Raw genomic sequence first — 16,714 nt, forward strand, 5'->3', positions numbered from 1 at the left:
AATGTCCAGTTGCATTTCCTACAGAAAGAGTGTTCAGATCTGCTCAATCAAAAGTATGGTTTAACTCTGTTAGCTGAATGCACAGATCAGAAAGAAGTTTCACCGAATGATTCTGTGTAGTTTATATTTGAAGACATTATTTTTTCCACTATTATCCACTTAGCGCTCCGAATCTCCACTTGCATTTTCTACAAAAAGAGTGTTTCATAACTGCTCAATCAAAAATATGTTTTATCTCTGTTAACTGAATTTACAGATCAGAAATAAGTTTCACAGAATGCATCTGTGTAGTTTTTATTTGAAGATATTCTTTTTCCCAATGTAGGCCTCTTAGCGCTTAGCATGTCCTATTGCAGTTTCTACAGAAAGAGTGTTTCAGAACGGCTCAATCAAAAGTAAGGTTCAACTCTGTTAGTTGAATGCACAGAACAGAAAGAGTTTTCACAGAGTGCTACTGTGTAGTTTATATTTGAATATATTCCTTTTTCCACTATTACCCTCTTAGCGCTCCGAATGTCCACTTGCATTTTCTACAGAAAGAGTGTTCAGAACTGCGCAATCAAAAGTATGGTTTAACTCTGTTAGCTTAATGAACATATCAGAAATAAGTTTCACAAAATACTTCTGTGTAGTTTTTATTTGAAGATATTATTTTTCCCAATATATGCCTCTTAGCGCTCAGAATGTCCAATTGCAGTTTCTACAGAAAGAGTGTTTCAGAAAGGCTCAATCAAAAGTAAGGTTCAACTCTGTTAGTTGAATGCACAGAACAGAAAGAAGTTTCATACAATGCTTCTGTGTAGTTTATATTTGAACATATTCTTTTTTCCACTATTACCCACTTAGCGCTACGAATGTCCAGTTGCATTTTCTACAGACAGAGTGTTTCAAAACTGCTCAATCAAAAGTATGGTTTAACTCTGTTAGCTGAATGCTCAGATCAGAAAGAAGTTTCACCGAATGCTTCTGTGTAGTTTGTATCTGAATATATTCCTTTTTCCACTACTACGCTCTTAGCGCTCCAAATGTCCAGTTGCATTTTCTACAGAAAGAGTGTTCACATCTGCTCAATCAAAAGTGTGGTTTAACTGTGTTAGCTGAATGCACAGATCAGAAAGAAGTTTCACCGAATGATTCTGTGTAGTTTATATTTGAAGACATTCCTTTTTCCACTATTACCCTCTTAGCGCTCCGAATCTCCACTTGCATTTTCTACAAAAAGAGTGTTTCATAACTGCTCAATCAAAAATATGTTTTATCTCTGTTAACTGAATTTACAGATCAGAAATAAGTTTCACAGAATGCATCTGTGTAGTTTTTATTTGAAGATATTCTTTTTCCCAATGTAGGCCTCTTAGCGCTTAGCATGTCCAATTGCAGTTTCTACAGAAAGAGTGTTTCAGAACGGCTCAATCAAAAGTAAGGTTCAACTCTGTTAGTTGAATGCACAGAACAGAAAGAATTTTCACAGAGTGCTACTGTGTAGTTTATATTTGAATATATTCCTTTTTCCACTATTACCATCTTAGCGCTCCGAATGTCCACTTGCATTTTCTACAGAAAGAGTGTTCAGAACCGCGCAATCAAAAGTATGGTTTAACTCTGTTAGCTTAATGAACATATCAGAAATAAGTTTCACACAATGCTTCTGTGTAGTTTTTATTTGAAGGTATTATTTTTCCCACTATATGCCTCTTAGCGCTCAGAATGTCCAATTGCAGTTTCTACAGAAAGAGTATTTCAGAAAGGCTCAATCAAAAGTAAGGTTCAACTCTGTTAGTTGAATGCACAGAACAGAAAGAAGTTTCATACAATGCTTCTGTGTAGTTTATATTTGAACATATTCTTTTTTCCACTATTACCCACTTAGCGCTACGAATGTCCAGTTGCATTTTCTACAGACAGAGTGTTTCAAAACTGCTCAATCAAAAGTATGGTTTAACTCTGTTAGCTGAATGCTCAGATCAGAAAAAAGTTTCACAGAATGCTTCTGTGTAGTTTATATTTGAATATATTCCTTTTTCCACTACTACTCTCTTAGCGCTCCAAATGTCCAGTTGCATTTTCTACAGAAAGAGTGTTCAGATCTGCTCAATCAAAAGCATGGTTTAACTCTGTTAGCTGAATGCACAGATCAGAAAGAAGTTTCACAGAATGATTCTGTGTAGTTTATATTTGGAGACATTCCTTTTTCCACTATTACCCTCTTAGCGCTCCGAATCTCCACTTGCATTTTCTGCATAAAGAGTGTTTCAGAATGGCTCAATCAAAACTAAGGTTCAACTCTTTTAGTTGAACAAACAGAACAGAAAGTTGTTTCACACAATTCTTCTGTGTAGTTTTTATTTGTAGACATTCTTTTTCCCAATATATGCCTCTTAGCGCTCAGAATGTCCAATTGCAGTTTCTACAGAAGGAGTGTTTCAGAACGGCTCAATCAAAAGTAAGGTTCAACTCTGTTAGTTGAATGCACAGAACAGAAAGGAGTTTCATACAATGCTTCTGTGTAGTTTATATTTGAACATATTCTTTTTTCCACTATTACCCACTTAGCGCTACGAATGTCCAGTTGCATTTTCTACAGACAGAGTGTTTCAAAACTGCTCAATCAAAAGTATGGTTTAACTCTGTTAGCTGAATGCTCAGATCAGAAAGAAGTTTCACAGAATGCTTCTGTGTAGTTTATATCTGAATATATTCCTTTATCAACTACTACGCTCTTAGCGCTCCAAATGTCCAGTTGCATTCTCTACAGAAAGAGTGTTCAGATCTGCTCAATCAAAAGTGTGGTTTAACTCTGTTAGCTGAATGCACAGATCAGAAAGAAGTTTCACCGAATGATTCTGTGTAGTTTATATTTGAAGACATTCCTTTTTCCACTATTACCTTCTTAGCGCTCCGAATCTCCACTTGCATTTTCTACAAAAAGAGTGTTTCATAACTGCTCAATCAAAAATATGTTTTATCTCTGTTAACTGAATTTACAGATCAGAAATAAGTTTCACAGAATGCATCTGTGTAGTTTTTATTTGAAGATATTCTTTTTCCCAATGTAGGCCTCTTAGCGCTTAGCATGTCCAATTGCAGTTTCTATAGAAAGAGTGTTTCAGAACGGCTCAATCAAAAGTAAGGTTCAACTCTGTTAGTTGAATGCACAGAACAGAAAGAATTTTCACAGAGTGCTACTGTGTAGTTTATATTTGAATATATTCCTTTTTCCACTATTACCCTCTTAGCGCTCCGAATGTCCACTTGCATTTTCTACAGAAAGATTGTTCAGAACTGCGCAATCAAAAGTATGGTTTAACTCTGTTAGCTTAATGAACATATCAGAAATAAGTTTCACACAATGCTTCTGTGTAGTTTTTATTTGAAGATATTATTTTTCCCAATATAGGCCTCTTAGCGCTCAGAATGTCCAATTGCAGTTTCTACAGAAAGAGTATTTCAGAAAGGCTCAATCAAAAGTAAGGTTCAACTCTGTTAGTTGAATGCACAGAACAGAAAGAAGTTTCATACAATGCTTCTGTGTAGTTTATATTTGAACATATTCTTTTTTCCACTATTACCAACTTAGCGCTACGAATGTCCAGTTGCATTTTCTACAGACAGAGTGTTTCAAAACTGCTCAATCAAAAGTATGGTTTAACTCTGTTAGCTGAATGCTCAGATCAGAAAGAAGTTTCACAGAATGCTTCTGTGTAGTTTATATTTGAATATATTCCTTTTTCCACTACTACTCTCTTAGCGCTCCTAATGTCCAGTTGCATTTTCTACAGAAAGAGTGTTCAGATCTGCTCAATCAAAAGTATGGTTTAACTCTGTTAGCTGAATGCACAGATCAGAAAGTAGTTTCACAGAATGATTCTGTGTAGTTTATATTTGGAGACATTCCTTTTTCCACTATTATCCTCTTAGCGCTCCGAATCTCCACTTGCATTTTCTACAGAAAGAGTGTTTCAGAACGGCTCAATCAAAACTAAGGTTCAACTCTTTTAGTTGAACAAACAGAACAGAAAGAAGTTTCACACAATTCTTCTGTGTAGTTTTTATTTGTAGACATTCTTTTTCCCAATATAGGCCTCTTAGCGCTCAGAATGTCCAATTGCAGTTTCTACAGAAAGAGTGATTCAGAACGGCTCAATCAAAAGTAAGGTTCAACTCTGTTAGTTGAATGCACAGAACAGAAAGAAGTTTCATACAATGCTTCTGTGTAGTTTATATTTGAACATATTCTTTTTTCCACTATTACCCACTTAGCGCTACGAATGTCCAGTTGCATTTTCTACAGACAGAGTGTTTGAAAACTGCTCAATCAAAGTATGGTTTAACTCTGTTAGCTGAATGCTCAGATTAGAAAGAAGTTTCACAGAATGCTTCTGTGTAGTTTATATTTGAATATATTCCTTTTTCCACTACTACGCTCTTAGCGCTCCAAATGTCCAGTTGCATTTTCTACAGAAAGAGTGTTCAGATCTGCTCAATCAAAAGTATGGTTTAACTCTGTTAGCTGAATGCACAGATCAGAAAGTAGTTTCACCGAATGATTCTGTGTAGTTTACATTTGAAGACATTCCTTTTTCCACTATTACCCTCTTAGCGCTCCGAATCTCCACTTGCATTTTCTACAAAAAGAGTGTTTCATAACTGCTCAATCAAAAATATGTTTTATCTCTGTTAACTGAATTTACAGATCAGAAATAAGTTTCACAGAATGCATCTGTGTAGTTTTTATTTGAAGATATTCTTTTTCCCAATGTAGGCCTCTTAGCGCTTAGCATGTCCATTGCAGTTTCTACAGAAAGAGTGTTTCAGAACGGCTCAATCAAAAGTAAGGTTCAACTCTGTTAGTTGAATGCACAGAACAGAAAGAATTTTCACAGAATGCTACTGTGTAGTTTATATTTGAATATATTCCTTTTTCCACTATTACCCTCTTAGCGCTCGAATGTCCACTTGCATTTTCTACAGAAAGAGTGTTCAGAACTGCGCAATCAAAAGTATGGTTTAACTCTGTTAGCTTAATGAACATATCAGAAATAAGTTTCACACAATGCTTCTGTGTAGTTTTTATTTGAAGACATTATTTTTCCCAATATAGGCCTCTTAGCGCTCAGAATGTCCAATTGCAGTTTCTACAGAAAGAGTGTTTCAGAAAGGTTCAATCAAAAGTGAGGTTCAACTCTGTTAGTTGAATGCACAGAACAGAAAGAAGTTTCATACAATGCTTCTGTGTAGTTTATATTTGAATATATATTTTTTCCACTATTACCCACTTAGCGCTACGAATGTCCAATTGCATTTTCTACAGACAGAGTGTTTCAAAACTGCTCAATCAGAAGTATGGTTTAACTCTGTTAGCTGAATGCTCAGATCAGAAAGAAGTTTCACAGAATGCTTCTGTGTAGTTTATATTTGAATATATTCCTTTTTCCACTACTACTCTCTTAGCGCTCCAAATGTCCAGGTGCATTTTCTACAGAAAGAGTGTTCAGATCTGCTCAATCAAAAGTATGGTTTAACTCTGTTAGCTGAATGCACAGATCAGAAAGAAGTTTCACAGAATGATTCTGTGTAGTTTATATTTGGAGACATTCCTTTTTCCACTATTACCCTCTTAGCGCTCCGAATCTCCACTAGCATTTTCTGCATAAAGAGTGTTTCAGAACGGCTCAATCAAAACTAAGGTTCAACTCTTTTAGTTGAACAAACAGAACAGAAAGATGTTTCACACAATTCTTCTGTGTAGTTTTTATTTGTAGACATTCTTTTTCCCAATATAGGCCTCTTAGCGCTCAGAATGTCCAATTGCAGTTTCTACAGAAGGAGTGTTTCAGAACGGCTCAATCAAAAGTAAGGTTCAACTCTGTTAGTTGAATGCACAGAACAGAAAGGAGTTTCATACAATGCTTCTGTGTAGTTTATATTTGAACATATTCTTTTTTCCACTATTACCCACTTAGCGCTACGAATGTCCAGTTGCATTTTCTACAGACAGAGTGTTTCAAAACTGCTCAATCAAAAGTATGGTTTAACTCTGTTAGCTGAATGCTCAGATCAGAAAGAAGTTTCACAGAATGCTTCTGTGTAGTTTATATCTGAATATATTCCTTTTTCCACTACTACGCTCTTAGCGCTCCAAATGTCCAGTTGCATTTTCTACAGAAAGAGTGTTCAGATCTGCTCAATCAAAAGTGTGGTTTAACTCTGTTAGCTGAATGCACAGATCAGAAAGAAGTTTCACCGAATGATTCTGTGTAGTTTATATTTGAAGACATTCCTTTTTCCACTATTACCCTCTTAGCGCTCCGAATCTCCACTTGCATTTTCTACAAAAAGAGTGTTTCATAACTGCTCAATCAAAAATATATTTTATCTCTGTTAACTGAATTTACAGATCAGAAATAAGTTTCACAGAATGCATCTGTGTAGTTTATATTTGAAGATATTATTTTTCCCAATGTAGGCCTCTTAGCGCTTAGCATGTCCAATTGCAGTTTCTACAGAAAGAGTGTTTCAGAACGGCTCAATCAAATTAAGGTTCAAATCTGTTAGTTGAATGCACAGAACAGAAAGAATTTTCACAGAGTGCTACTGTGTAGTTTATATTTGAATATATTCCTTTTTCCACTATTACCCTCTTAGCGCTCCGAATGTCCACTTGCATTTTCTACAGAAAGAGTGTTCAGAACTGCGCAATCAAAAGTATGGTTTAACTCTGTTAGCTTAATGAACATATCAGAAATAAGTTTCACACAATGCTTCTGTGTAGTTTTTATTTGAAGATATTATTTTTCCCAATATAGGCCTCTTAGCGCTCAGAATGTCCAATTGCAGTTTCTACAGAAAGAGTATTTCAGAAAGGCTCAATCAAAAGTAAGGTTCAACTCTGTTAGTTGAATGCACAGAACAGAAAGAAGTTTCATACAATGCTTCTGTGTAGTTTATATTTGAACATATTCTTTTTTCCACTATTACCCACTTAGCGCTACGAATGTCCAGTTGCATTTTCTACAGACAGAGTGTTTCAAAACTGCTCAATCAAAGTATGGTTTAACTCTGTTAGCTGAATGCTCAGATCAGAAAGAAGTTTCACAGAATGCTTCTGTGTAGTTTATATTTGAATATATTCCTTTTTCCACTACTACGCTCTTAGCGCTCCAAATGTCCAGTTGCATTTTTTACAGAAAGAGTGTTCAGATCTGCTCAATCAAAAGTATGGTTTAACTCTGTTAGCTGAATGCACAGATCAGAAAGAAGTTTCACCGAATGATTCTGTGTAGTTTATATTTGAAGACATTCCTTTTTCCACTATTACCCTCTTAGCGCTCCGAATCTCCACTTGCATTTTCTACAAAAAGAGTGTTTCATAACTGCTCAATCAAAAATATGTTTTATCTCTGTTAACTGAATTTACAGATCAGAAATAAGTTTCACAGAATGCATCTGTGTAGTTTTTATTTGAAGATATTGTTTTTCCCAATGTAGAACTCTTAGCGCTTAGCATGTCCAATTGCAGTTTCTACAGAAAGAGTGTTTCAGAACGGCTCAATCAAAAGTAAGGTTCAATTCTGTTAGTTGAATGCACAGAACAGAAAGCGGTTTCACAGAATGCTACTGTGTAGTTTATATTTGTATATATTCCTTTTTCTACTATTACCCTCTCAGCGCTCCGAATGTCCACTTGCATTTTCTACAGAAAGAGTGTTCAGAACTGCGCAATCAAAAGTATGGTTTAACTCTGTTAGCTTAATGAACATATCAGAAATAAGTTTCACACAATGCTTCTGTGTAGTTTTTATTTGTAGACATTCTTTTTCCCAATATAGGACTCTTAGCGCTCAGAATGTCCAATTGCAGTTTCTACAGAAAGAGTGTTTCAGAACGGCTCAATGAAAAGTAAGGTTCAACTCTGTTAGTTGAATGCACAGAACAGAAAGAAGTTTCATACAATGCTTCTGTGTAGTTTATATTTGAACATATACTTTTTTCCACTATTACCCACTTAGCGCTACGAATGTCCAGTTGCATTTTCTACAGACAGAGTGTTTCAAAACTGCTCAATCAAAAGTATGGTTTAACTCTGTTAGCTGAATGCTCAGATCAGAAAGAAGTTTCACAGAATGCTTCTGTGTAGTTTATATTTGAATATATTCCTTTTTCCACTACTACTCTCTTAGCGCTCCAAATGTCCAGTTGCATTTTCTACAGAAAGAGTGTTCAGATCTGCTCAATCAAAAGTATGTTTTAACTCTGTTAGCTGAATACACAGATCAGAAAGAAGATTCACAGAATGCTTCTGTGTAGTTTATATTTGGAGACATTCCTTTTTCCACTATTACCCTCTTAGCGCTCCGAATCTCCACTTGCATTTTCTGCATAAAGAGTGTTTCAGAACGGCTCAATCAAAACTAAGGTTCAACCCTTTTAGTTGAACAAACAGAACAGAAAGATGTTTCACACAATTCTTCTGTGTAGTTTTTATTTGTAGACATTCTTTTTCCCAATATAGGCCTCTTAGCGCTCAGAATGTCCAATTGCAGTTTCTACAGAAGGAGTGTTTCAGAACGGCTCAATCAAAAGTAAGGTTCAACTCTGTTAGTTGAATGCACAGAACAGAAAGGAGTTTCATACAATGCTTCTGTGTAGTTTATATTTGAACATATTCTTTTTTCCACTATTACCCACTTAGCGCTACGAATGTCCAGTTGCATTTTCTACAGACAGAGTGTTTCAAAACTGCTCAATCAAATGTATGGTTTAACTCTGTTAGCTGAATGCTCAGATCAGAAAGAAGTTTCACCGAATGCTTCTGTGTAGTTTGTATCTGAATATATTCCTTTTTCCACTACTACGCTCTTAGCGCTCCAAATGTCCAGTTGCATTTTCTACAGAAAGAGTGTTCACATCTGCTCAATCAAAAGTGTGGTTTAACTGTGTTAGCTGAATGCACAGATCAGAAAGAAGTTTCACCGAATGATTCTGTGTAGTTTATATTTGAAGACATTCCTTTTTCCACTATTACCCTCTTAGCGCTCCGAATCTCCACTTGCATTTTCTACAAAAAGAGTGTTTCATAACTGCTCAATCAAAAATATGTTTTATCTCTGTTAACTGAATTTACAGATCAGAAATAAGTTTCACAGAATGCATCTGTGTAGTTTTTATTTGAAGATATTCTTTTTCCCAATGTAGGCCTCTTAGCGCTTAGCATGTCCAATTGCAGTTTCTACAGAAAGAGTGTTTCAGAACGGCTCAATCAAAAGTAAGGTTCAACTCTGTTAGTTGAATGCACAGAACAGAAAGAATTTTCACAGAGTGCTACTGTGTAGTTTATATTTGAATATATTCCTTTTTCCACTATTACCATCTTAGCGCTCCGAATGTCCACTTGCATTTTCTACAGAAAGAGTGTTCAGAACCGCGCAATCAAAAGTATGGTTTAACTCTGTTAGCTTAATGAACATATCAGAAATAAGTTTCACACAATGCTTCTGTGTAGTTTTTATTTGAAGGTATTATTTTTCCCAATATAGGCCTCTTAGCGCTCAGAATGTCCAATTGCAGTTTCTACAGAAAGAGTATTTCAGAAAGGCTCAATCAAAAGTAAGGTTCAACTCTGTTAGTTGAATGCACAGAACAGAAAGAAGTTTCATACAATGCTTCTGTGTAGTTTATATTTGAACATATTCTTTTTTCCACTATTACCCACTTAGCGCTACGAATGTCCAGTTGCATTTTCTACAGACAGAGTGTTTCAAAACTGCTCAATCAAAAGTATGGTTTAACTCTGTTAGCTGAATGCTCAGATCAGAAAAAAGTTTCACAGAATGCTTCTGTGTAGTTTATATTTGAATATATTCCTTTTTCCACTACTACTCTCTTAGCGCTCCAAATGTCCAGTTGCATTTTCTACAGAAAGAGTGTTCAGATCTGCTCAATCAAAAGCATGGTTTAACTCTGTTAGCTGAATGCACAGATCAGAAAGAAGTTTCACAGAATGATTCTGTGTAGTTTATATTTGGAGACATTCCTTTTTCCACTATTACCCTCTTAGCGCTCCGAATCTCCACTTGCATTTTCTGCATAAAGAGTGTTTCAGAACGGCTCAATCAAAACTAAGGTTCAACTCTTTTAGTTGAACAAACAGAACAGAAAGTTGTTTCACACAATTCTTCTGTGTAGTTTTTATTTGTAGACATTCTTTTTCCCAATATATGCCTCTTAGCGCTCAGAATGTCCAATTGCAGTTTCTACAGAAGGAGTGTTTCAGAACGGCTCAATCAAAAGTAAGGTTCAACTCTGTTAGTTGAATGCACAGAACAGAAAGGAGTTTCATACAATGCTTCTGTGTAGTTTATATTTGAACATATTCTTTTTTCCACTATTACCCACTTAGCGCTACGAATGTCCAGTTGCATTTTCTACAGACAGAGTGTTTCAAAACTGCTCAATCAAAAGTATGGTTTAACTCTGTTAGCTGAATGCTCAGATCAGAAAGAAGTTTCACAGAATGCTTCTGTGTAGTTTATATCTGAATATATTCCTTTATCAACTACTACGCTCTTAGCGCTCCAAATGTCCAGTTGCATTTTCTACAGAAAGAGTGTTCTGATCTGCTCAATCAAAAGTGTGGTTTAACTCTGTTAGCTGAATGCACAGATCAGAAAGAAGTTTCACCGAATGATTCTGTGTAGTTTATATTTGAAGACATTCCTTTTTCCACTATTACCCTCTTAGCGCTCCGAATCTCCACTTGCATTTTCTACAAAAAGAGTGTTTCATAACTGCTCAATCAAAAATATGCTTTATCTCTGTTAACTGAATTTACAGATCAGAAATAAGTTTCACAGAATGCATCTGTGTAGTTTTTATTTGAAGATATTCTTTTTCCCAATGTAGGCCTCTTAGCGCTTAGCATGTCCAATTGCAGTTTCTACAGAAAGAGTGTTTCAGAACGGCTGAATCAAAAGTAAGGTTCAACTCTGTTAGTTGAATGCACAGAACAGAAAGAATTTTCACAGAGTGCTACTGTGTAGTTTATATTTGAATATATTCCTTTTTCCACTATTACCCTCTTAGCGCTCCGAATGTCCACTTGCATTTTCTACAGAAAGATTGTTCAGAACTGCGCAATCAAAAGTATGGTTTAACTCTGTTAGCTTAATGAACATATCAGAAATAAGTTTCACACAAACTTCTGTGTAGTTTTTATTTGAAGATATTATTTTTCCCAATATAGGCCTCTTAGCGCTCAGAATGTCCAATTGCAGTTTCTACAGAAAGAGTATTTCAGAAAGGCTCAATCAAAAGTAAGGTTCAACTCTGTTAGTTGAATGCACAGAACAGAAAGATGTTTCATACAATGCTTCTGTGTAGTTTATATTTGAACATATTCTTTTTTCCACTATTACCCACTTAGCACTACGAATGTCCAGTTGCATTTTCTACAGACAGAGTGTTTCAAAACTGCTCATTCAAAAGTATGGTTTAACTCTGTTAGCTGAATGCTCAGATCAGAAAGAAGTTTCACAGAATGCTTCTGTGTAGTTTATATTTGAATATATTCCTTTTTCCACTACTACTCTCTTAGCGCTCCAAATGTCCAGTTGCATTTTCTACAGAAAGAGTGTTCAGATCTGCTCAATCAAAAGTATGGTTTAACTCTGTTAGCTGAATGCACAGATCAGAAAGAAGTTTCACAGAATGATTCTGTGTAGTTTATATTTGGAGACATTCCTTTTTCCACTATTACCCCCTTAGCGCTCCGAATCTCCACTTGCATTATCTACAGAAAGAGTGTTTCAGAACGGCTCAATCAAAACTAAGGTTCAACTCTTTTAGTTGAACAAACAGAACAGAAAGAAGTTTCACACAATTCTTCTGTGTAGTTTTTATTTGTAGACATTCTTTTTCCCAATATAGGCCTCTTAGCGCTCAGAATGTCCAATTGCAGTTTCTACAGAAAGAGTGTTTCAGAACGGCTCAATCAAAAGTAAGGTTCAACTCTGTTAGTTGAATGCACAGAACTGAAAGAAGTTTCATAAAATGCTTCTGTGTAGTTTATATTTGAACATATTCTTTTTTCCACTATTACCCACATAGCGCTACGAATGTCCAGTTGCATTTTCTACAGACAGAGTGTTTCAAAACTGCTCAATCAAAGTCTGGTTTAACTCTGTTAGCTGAATGCTCAGATCAGAAAGAAGTTTCACAGAATGCTTCTGTGTAGTTTATATTTGAATATATTCCTTTTTCCACTACTACTCTCTTAGCGCTCCAAATGTCCAGTTGCATTTTCTACAGAAAGAGTGTTCAGATCTGCTCAATCAAAAGTATGGTTTAACTCTGTTAGCTGAATGCAGAGATCAGAAAGAAGTTTCACAGAATGATTCTGTGTAGTTTATATTTGGAGACATTCCTTTTTCCACTATTACCCTCTTAGCGCTCCGAATCTCCACTTGCATTTTCTACAGAAAGTGGGTTTCAGAACGGCTCAATCAAAACTAAGGTTCAACTCTTTTAGTTGAACAAACAGAACAGAAATAAGTTTCACACAATTCTTCTGTGTAGTTTTTATTTGTAGACATTCTTTTTCCCAATATAGGCCTCTTAGCGCTCAGAATGTCCAATTGCAGTTTCTACAGAAAGAGTGTTTCAGAACGGCTCAATCAAAAGTAGGGTTCAAATCTGTTAGTTGAATGCACAGAACAGAAGGAAGTTTCATACAATGCTTCTGTGTAGTTTATATTTGAACATATTCTTTTTTCCACTATTACCCACTTAGGGCTACGAATGTCCAGTTGCATTTTCTACAGACAGAGTGTTTCAAAACTGCTCAATCAAAAGTATGGTTTAACTCTGTTAGCTGAATGCTCAGATCAGAAAGAAGTTTCACAGAATGCTTCTGTGTAGTTTATATTTGAATATATTACTTTTTCCACTGCTACGCTCTTAGCGCTCCAAATGTCCAGTTGCATTTTTTACAGAAAGAGTGTTCAGATCTGCTCAATCAAAAGTATGGTTTAACTCTGTTAGCTGAATGCACAGATCAGAAAGAAGTTTCACCGAATGATTCTGTGTAGTTTATATTTGAAGACATTCCTTTTTCCACTATTACCCTCTTAGCGCTCCGAATCTCCACTTGCATTTTCTACAAAAAGAGTGTTTCATAACTGCTCAATCAAAAATATGTTTTATCTCTGTTAACTGAATTTACAGATCAGAAATAAGTTTCACAGAATGCATCTGTGTAGTTTTTATTTGAAGATATTATTTTTCCCAATGTAGGCCTCTTAGCGCTTAGCATGTCCATTGCAGTTTCTTCAGAAAGAGTGTTTCAGAACGGCTCAATCAAAAGTAAGGTTCAACTCTGTTAGTTGAATGCACAGAACAGAAAGAATTTTCACAGAATGCTACTGTGTAGTTTATATTTGAATATATTCCTTTTTCCACTATTACCCTCTTAGCGCTCCGAATGTTCACTTGCATTTTCTACAGAAAGAGTGTTCAGAACTGCGCAATGAAAAGTATGGTTTAACTCTGTTAGCTTAACGAACATATCAGAAATAAGTTTCACACAATGCTTCTGTGTAGTTTTTATTTGAAGATATTATTTTTCCCAATATAGGCCTCTTAGCGCTCAGAATGTCCAATTGCAGTTTCTACAGAAAGAGTGTTTCAGAAAGGCTCAATCAAAAGTAAGGTTCAACTCTTTTAGTTGAATGCACAGAACAGAAAGAAGTTTCATACAATGCTTCTGTGTAGTTTATATTTGAACATATTCTTTTTTCCACTATTACCCACTTAGCGTTACGAATGTCCAGTTGCATTTTCTACAGACAGAGTGTTTCAAAACTGCTCAATCAAAAGTATGGTTTAACTCTGTTAGCTGAATGCTCAGATCAGAAAGAAGTTTCACAGAATGCTTCTGTGTAGTTTATATTTGAATATATTCCTTTTTCCACTACTACTCTCTTAGCGCTCCTAATGTCCAGTTGCATTTTCTACAGAAAGAGTGTTCAGATCTGCTCAATCAAAAGTATGGTTTAACTCTGTTAGCTGAATGCAGAGATCAGAAAGAAGTTTCACAGAATGATTCTGTGTAGTTTATATTTGGAGACATTCCTTTTTCCACTATTACCCTCTTAGCGCTCCGAATCTCCACTTGCATTTTCTACAGAAAGTGTGTTTCAGAACGGCTCAATCAAAACTAAGGTTCAACTCTTTTAGTTGAACAAACAGAACAGAAAGAAGTTTCACACAATTCTTCTGTGTAGTTTTTATTTGTAGACATTCTTTTTCCCAATATAGGCCTCTTAGCGCTCAGAATGTCCAATTGCAGTTTCTACAGAAAGAGTGTTTCAGAACGGCTCAATCAAAAGTAGGGTTCAAATCTGTTAGTTGAATGCACAGAACAGAAGGAAGTTTCATACAATGCTTCTGTGTAGTTTATATTTGAACATATTCTTTTTTCCACTATTACCCACTTAGGGCTACGAATGTCCAGTTGCATTTTCTACAGACAGAGTGTTTCAAAACTGCTCAATCAAAAGTATGGTTTAACTCTGTTAGCTGAATGCTCAGATCAGAAAGAAGTTTCACAGAATGCTTCTGTGTAGTTTATATTTGAATATATTCCTTTTTCCACTACTACGCTCTTAGCGCTCCAAATGTCCAGTTGCATTTCCTACAGAAAGAGTGTTCAGATCTGCTCAATCAAAAGTATGGTTTAACTCTGTTAGCTGAATGCACAGATCAGAAAGAAGTTTCACCGAATGATTCTGTGTAGTTTATATTTGAAGACATTATTTTTTCCACTATTATCCACTTAGCGCTCCGAATCTCCACTTGCATTTTCTACAAAAAGAGTGTTTCATAACTGCTCAATCAAAAATATGTTTTATCTCTGTTAACTGAATTTACAGATCAGAAATAAGTTTCACAGAATGCATCTGTGTAGTTTTTATTTGAAGATATTCTTTTTCCCAATGTAGGCCTCTTAGCGCTTAGCATGTCCTATTGCAGTTTCTACAGAAAGAGTGTTTCAGAACGGCTCAATCAAAAGTAAGGTTCAACTCTGTTAGTTGAATGCACAGAACAGAAAGAGTTTTCACAGAGTGCTACTGTGTAGTTTATATTTGAATATATTCCTTTTTCCACTATTACCCTCTTAGCGCTCCGAATGTCCACTTGCATTTTCTACAGAAAGAGTGTTCAGAACTGCGCAATCAAAAGTATGGTTTAACTCTGTTAGCTTAATGAACATATCAGAAATAAGTTTCACAAAATACTTCTGTGTAGTTTTTATTTGAAGATATTATTTTTCCCAATATATGCCTCTTAGCGCTCAGAATGTCCAATTGCAGTTTCTACAGAAAGAGTGTTTCAGAAAGGCTCAATCAAAAGTAAGGTTCAACTCTGTTAGTTGAATGCACAGAACAGAAAGAAGTTTCATACAATGCTTCTGTGTAGTTTATATTTGAACATATTCTTTTTTCCACTATTACCCACTTAGCGCTACGAATGTCCAGTTGCATTTTCTACAGACAGAGTGTTTCAAAACTGCTCAATCAAAAGTATGGTTTAACTCTGTTAGCTGAATGCTCAGATCAGAAAGAAGTTTCACCGAATGCTTCTGTGTAGTTTGTATCTGAATATATTCCTTTTTCCACTACTACGCTCTTAGCGCTCCAAATGTCCAGTTGCATTTTCTACAGAAAGAGTGTTCACATCTGCTCAATCAAAAGTGTGGTTTAACTGTGTTAGCTGAATGCACAGATCAGAAAGAAGTTTCACCGAATGATTCTGTGTAGTTTATATTTGAAGACATTCCTTTTTCCACTATTACCCTCTTAGCGCTCCGAATCTCCACTTGCATTTTCTACAAAAAGAGTGTTTCATAACTGCTCAATCAAAAATATGTTTTATCTCTGTTAACTGAATTTACAGATCAGAAATAAGTTTCACAGAATGCATCTGTGTAGTTTTTATTTGAAGATATTCTTTTTCCCAATGTAGGCCTCTTAGCGCTTAGCATGTCCAATTGCAGTTTCTACAGAAAGAGTGTTTCAGAACGGCTCAATCAAAAGTAAGGTTCAACTCTGTTAGTTGAATGCACAGAACAGAAAGAATTTTCACAGAGTGCTACTGTGTAGTTTATATTTGAATATATTCCTTTTTCCACTATTACCATCTTAGCGCTCCGAATGTCCACTTGCATTTTCTACAGAAAGAGTGTTCAGAACCGCGCAATCAAAAGTATGGTTTAACTCTGTTAGCTTAATGAACATATCAGAAATAAGTTTCACACAATGCTTCTGTGTAGTTTTTATTTGAAGGTATTATTTTTCCCACTATATGCCTCTTAGCGCTCAGAATGTCCAATTGCAGTTTCTACAGAAAGAGTATTTCAGAAAGGCTCAATCAAAAGTAAGGTTCAACTCTGTTAGTTGAATGCACAGAACAGAAAGAAGTTTCATACAATGCTTCTGTGTAGTTTATATTTGAACATATTCTTTTTTCCACTATTACCCACTTAGCGCTACGAATGTCCAGTTGCATTTTCTACAGACAGAGTGTTTCAAAACTGCTCAATCAAAAGTATGGTTTAACTCTGTTAGCTGAATGCTCAGATCAGAAAAAAGTTTCACAGAATGCTTCTGTGTAGTTTATATTTGAATATATTCCTTTTTCCACTACTACTCTCTTAGCG

This window comes from Symphalangus syndactylus, chromosome 17 (genome assembly GCF_028878055.3).
Source record: "Symphalangus syndactylus isolate Jambi chromosome 17, NHGRI_mSymSyn1-v2.1_pri, whole genome shotgun sequence".
In the NCBI taxonomy this organism is placed as follows: domain Eukaryota; kingdom Metazoa; phylum Chordata; class Mammalia; order Primates; family Hylobatidae; genus Symphalangus; species Symphalangus syndactylus.